The sequence below is a fragment of the Olea europaea genome, chromosome 16 (assembly GCF_002742605.1).
Source record: "Olea europaea var. sylvestris chromosome 16, O_europaea_v1, whole genome shotgun sequence".
NCBI lineage: Eukaryota > Viridiplantae > Streptophyta > Magnoliopsida > Lamiales > Oleaceae > Olea > Olea europaea.
In genome coordinates, this window is record NC_036252.1 from 14,490,611 (window position 1) to 14,496,610 (window position 6,000).

A 6,000-nucleotide genomic window follows, 5' to 3' on the forward strand; every position below is an offset into this window, starting at 1 on the left:
GGATAGGCTTAGAGCTCCCCCTAACCACAACTCATCCCCTGATTCTTCCAAACATCAAACGTCAAAGTCTCGAAATTCGAATTAAAACACCATAAAAAATTATGCCTTTTCATCTTAATGACTGTAAATGTAATCAAGCATCATAAAGTTACAAAAAAATATGTAAATGAATATTAAAACTTCACCAATATCATAAAGAGGTGGATTTTAATTCAAGAAAGAAAAATGGAATAGTTTTGAATTCTTGAATCTCTTCTTTCCTTATTGAATAATGTCCTTGCATTTTCTTCTTTGATCAAAATTCAACCAATAGTCTTAAACGGTATGTATGAATGTGCATTTTTTGTATCTTACCTTTTGTTCTCTCTCGGGTTTGTTTCTTGAAATTTTTCCTCCCAAGTAAGTTAAAAAGAGTCTGAATTATATTCCAAAACGAGGTTTAGTCAAAAATGAAAATTGAAATTTCTACGTTGGAATGTTTCATGTGATCATATGGTTATGGCTATTTCAATTGCACGGCTTTCTTGTTTGTCTTGTAGGAACTCATAAGAGCTACCTTGCAATCGTAGGGCCTTCTTCTTTGCTTTCTTCCATTTTAGTCCCCTATTTCGTTTCTCAGTTCAGCTGGAGTCCTTCCTTATTTAAAATAGAGATTTTTCATCTTTTGATTGTCAATCCTTGGTTTGGTAAAAGTTTCAAAAATTTGCAATTAAGTCCTCAATTTTTCATAATGGTTCTTCTTTAGGCCTCTTTGACTTGTAATCATATACAATTCAACAACGAATTTAATCTAGAACTAATGTTTAACCAAATTAAATAGTATTTCCATCAAAGTGACTCAAATATCTTGTTTTTGAAGGCCCAGATATGTGTAAAAATCTCATTCTCAAGTTCCCAGCTCATCGAGATATTTGATTAATCAAATTGATCTCATCCATTAATAATCAAAAAACCATTAATATCACGAAAATATATACATAATACTGTCAAGGAATTTAGATGAAATATACAGCGATCTAGTAAAATTTAATTCTCCAAACAGTTACGCTATAGAATTAAATTCGACATGCGGTCCATTCAATACATTACAAGTGTACTAGTGTCACCATTAACTATTTCTATGATAAGGACAAATCACAAACCTAAATAGTGAGTTGGTCAATACTACAACCTTTCAGTACAAGGTGCCAACCTTTATACATTGGTTGTAAACAAATTTATCATCAAAATATAATTTGTATTACACTGTATTTCTCAACGCAAGTACCCAACTTGTATTATCTCAAGTAATCATAGGCTCTTTAATTTGCATGCTCAATGATATATAATGCAATAAAATCATAATTTATTTATTATAAATGATTATTTTATCACAGCAAAATATAGTACATGAGCACATAACCTAACAATTCCTTATGTTAACATTAATGTTTGCACAATGTAAACACTACTAGACCATGGCTATTGCAACCATCAGAGAAACAAAGCAAACTTTCTGGTACATGTCTTATAGAAATTGTTAACCTCACGAATTGGACATTCCACATGGCTAGCTGAGAGCCACTCCACCTGTTCCTCCCTGAGCACAACAGCAAATAGTCAGACGCACACAACTCCGACAGTTAAGTCAGTGGACGATGATTAGAACGATGCCGAAATTGTGCAAGAGAATATATTTTACTTCGAGTATGTAGTGTCTAATATGAGAAAGATTCATTATCTTTTCCACTTGCCAAACCTTTGGTATTTATAGGCGAGGGTTACCGTTGGATGTGGGACATGTGTATGCATCTGACGATGAGAGGCATTTGCTCGTAGGCATCAATTAGCCGTATCCTAGAGGGGGCGAGTAATTAATTCTTCTGAGTTGTGAGTTGGAATAAGGCTGAAATGTCACATCAATCAATCCATATAAATAAAAGAGGATCTTGACACAAATATACATCTCTAAAACTGGTGGACGAAAGGCCTCTGTTGTATAGTGCCTCGACACTCCCCAAACTTTGGTAAGGAGGAAGCCTCGACAATCACTTTAACTCGAGGTCTGGGTGAGGCTCAAATCACTTCGGAGGTACTTCGACTGGACACGTGACACCTCATTGAGGAGGAGGCGTGATGCACCGAGGTGGTTTAGTGAGGGGTGTAACTGCCATTGCCGTAAGGTTACACATGTAGGTTTTGGTGAGACTTTCCCATGTATTTACTAAAAATATCCTTCCGCAAAGGCTGTCTCCAGGTAATGTTTACAAGATTCCATTCCAATACGTAACACTTATAGAGGTGCCTTGTTAAACTTGTTATGTCTTCTTCCATTTCAATATTTCTACTTAATGATAATGAACTCAATCTCCATTATCACAGGGAAAATGCTGATGTACAGTTAGAAGATGCAAGTGGAATCTTAAGTGCATTTGTGATGGCGACCCTGATGAGACATTTTTGAAGTATAATACTGGGAGTTTAATGAAACATTCTAAATCAGTGATATATAAATCATGCCCCAACCATGACACCTTTAATTACTCATGCATAGAAATAATAATTTTGCATTCATCAATTTTAATGGGGAAATGGTCCAAATATTGATGAAGTCATTCAAATGGATCCTGAAAAACACATTTTTTTATGTCAAGATCACATAAATGGAGCCAAACGCTACTCAGTACAAGTGTGAAATTATATTTGTCCTCAATGCATCCCTTACTATTACTGATGGGTGAGAAAGACAAAGGTTTCCTATGCCTTGTTGAAGTAAACGAGAATTGTGACAATCAGGAAGTGTCGCCACCATCTGCAAAACGCGCGTTGTTCCAAACTTCGAGTGAGCTAGTACTGTCCAGCATAAAAGATAAGAAAAACATTGCTACCTCTAGCTCTGAAGTCACAAGGAAAGGAAAACTTGATCAATCACCATGTATTTGAAGACAACATCAATGCTTTAACCTTAAAGTTTGATTTTCTCATTTTTCCATCTCCATCTAAATGATTCTACCACAACCATTTTTGGACAACTTTGTTTTATTTTGTAGAACCTCTTTTGTATGAAAACTCCTTCATGAAATTTAAGCTTAGCAAGAACATAAAACAAGCTTCACGATGCTTTTCTAGCTTGTAAATTAACTATGATGGTATATCAAGTGCAGCTTTGGAAATGTATAAAACATCCTTTGTTTGCTCCTTAGAATATTAATTTGTAATTTTTCTTAATCTATTAATTGAGATTTCTTTGGAAAACATTAACACAATTTTTTTGAAATTGATCCCTTGGTCATCACTGTCTTTTCGAAGTTGCCAAAATAAAATTCTTGTATCTCATTTATTGTGCTGATGAATGACACACTCTTTCTTATCCTATTACAGTTTGTGTCTATTGGTTCCCTGAAAATTTGTCGGATTGTCGCACAAATACAGTCCTGCAAGATTGCACTCCAGGTGTTTGGGAAAAATATGTTAGACTGATGCTAATCTGGATTATTGCTTTGCATGACTGACTATTTATAACTCATGATGTAATTATAATACAAACTGAAATAGAAATTTTGCTTTAAATTTTAAGGCAATTATTAAAAAACTAATGGAGAAATATTAGGAATGGAATCAGAGCCGGGGGTAGTCTTCAGAATGGCTGAAAAATTAGCTATATTTTCCACAATGGCCTTTTTACCCTTACTTTTATTATTTGGAAGATGTATCCTATATCTTTTAATTATTAGGTCTTCTAGGATTATATCTTACAATTCTTCCAATTCTTTCTAATTTCTCTAAATATTCTCTGTATTTTGATAATTCTTCAAAGATTCTACGCTGATATTTTTCAGTTATGTATCCTAGAACTATTCCTTCTGAAATTTCTTCTTGTATATCTTTATGTTTAGTTATAATATCTTCTACCTTTTTTATTTCTCTACTAGTTCCTATGGAATCAATTCTTAGATTATGATTACAATAATAATTTATATCTCGATATATTTCTTCAAGTTTTTCTTACCCAACAGAAAATATATTTTCAGACTTTTCAGCTAATTTAAATAAAAACGAAATATATTTCTCATCTAAATATAATCTGGGATCATTATCACTATTAGAAAATGATGTGGATGCTTGTGAAGTGTTCATCAAAATTAATCAAAGCATAAGCATGTAAGAGCGAGTAAATAACTTACAGTAATCGCATAGAAGTAAACAGGCTTTCCCTCCAGTATACTCTTATAGATTCTTTGCATGTACTTAATCAATCTTCTGAATCAAGTAAAATTTTAAAATGTTTTTTGGAATCACTTGGGTCCACAATTGTTTCCACAAAAGGTTTTTCAATTAAGGTTGCATTTCTCACTCTAGAGAACTAGCCGTGTTACCACAAACGCTATCTCACAGTATTCAGAGTCTCTGTTTCACCTCTATTCAGACTCTTTTCAGAATCAAGTTCTTACTTGGAATGAAATTTTAAAAGATAACTCACACACATGGTGCTACGATTTTGTTAGAAAACTGCATTTTTTCCCTAAACCATTCATCAAAGACGGGTACTTTGGCATAACTAACATCCATTCAAAATCAATGTTTTGAAAATATTTTAAAATCTCTATCTGTACCGCCGAGGAATCATGAGAAACTTAACGAAATCCTTTTATGAAAGTTTTGTTAAACATAACAAACTTCACTTTAATATTCATAAACTGAAATAGTACATACTTACAATCTATATTTACATACCTTTGGTACTCACCTTATGAAGTTTAGAACTTCATAAGTGATTACCTTATTACAAGCTTTTCTATCTTCAGACTATCTAAATTTTTTCTGAATACAAGTGGTGTATACAGATTAAAAAAATTTTGAGATGTGTTTCTTCAGAGTGTTTTAGAGATAGGTTGTTTCAATCTATCTTCCTTTCTCTTTTTGCCCCCTTTTATAGAAGGTTTTGAGAATCTTATCTTGACAGCTATATCCTCCTTTCTTTTGGTGGGTAGCTCAGTAGTCTTATCTCCACCGATTTCTCCATTATCTTCTTGCTAGGTGGACCTCTCTTTTTGAAATTATTTGCCTTATCTTTGAATTTGTCTTCCACTTTTGACAACTGGTAGATGAGTGATTACAATTATGAAGACTTTCTTGAATTATCTTCTGTCTTTTAGTAGCCACAGTTTTTTTTAATAAATCTCTTTATTAAAGTAGTGATAAAGGGCCACTTTTTGTCGCTATCACTTTTCCATTTTTGAATCAAAGAATTCTGCAGGGAATTCTTCACTGTTGAGAGATGCTTGACTCATATCTTCCACTACACAGTATTCAAAATGGTGGTCACTGTAATTCCAGAGTAGTTTGCATAATTCTTTCGCCATATCTTCTGAACCATGTACTTGGTTTGAGATAATTGAAGACAATAAATGGTCAAGATAACATATATCTTCTTCCTTTGTAGCCATCCTTGCACTTGAGTAGATTATATGGTTTTCAGATGGATAAATTCATATTTTTTCCTTTTCAGTAATTATCCGAGTTACATGTTCAAATATCTCTTTGTACCATTTTGCTCTTCTCTAGGGCATCATATTTATGATATCTCGATATTCATTTTTAACAACCTTTTGATTGGTTGGTAAAAAATGTTGGTTTGTAAGTCCCATTTTGATAACATGGAACGATGGATGCATATATTCAAGAACGGAATCCCATTCCATGGTTGCTGAATGAAATCTGGTGTATATGTTTGTTGTCTTGATGACTTCAGTATATCTTTTAACAGCCTTCCTGACGTTGGCTGGAAGCTGGGCTATTTTTTTGAGATCTTTGCTGGGATATATACAGAGTATTTTTCCTATCTCAAAACAGTTTCGTACCCAGTTGGCTGGTGCTCCTAGATAGAAATTTATCTTGTTGTATTTTGAATAGTGAAGAGTCTTCATCCACTTTCCAATCTCTAGATACCAATCTGATAGAACATTAAAAATAACAATAATAAATATGACTTCTTCATGGTTATCTTTTCTGGAAAATTTT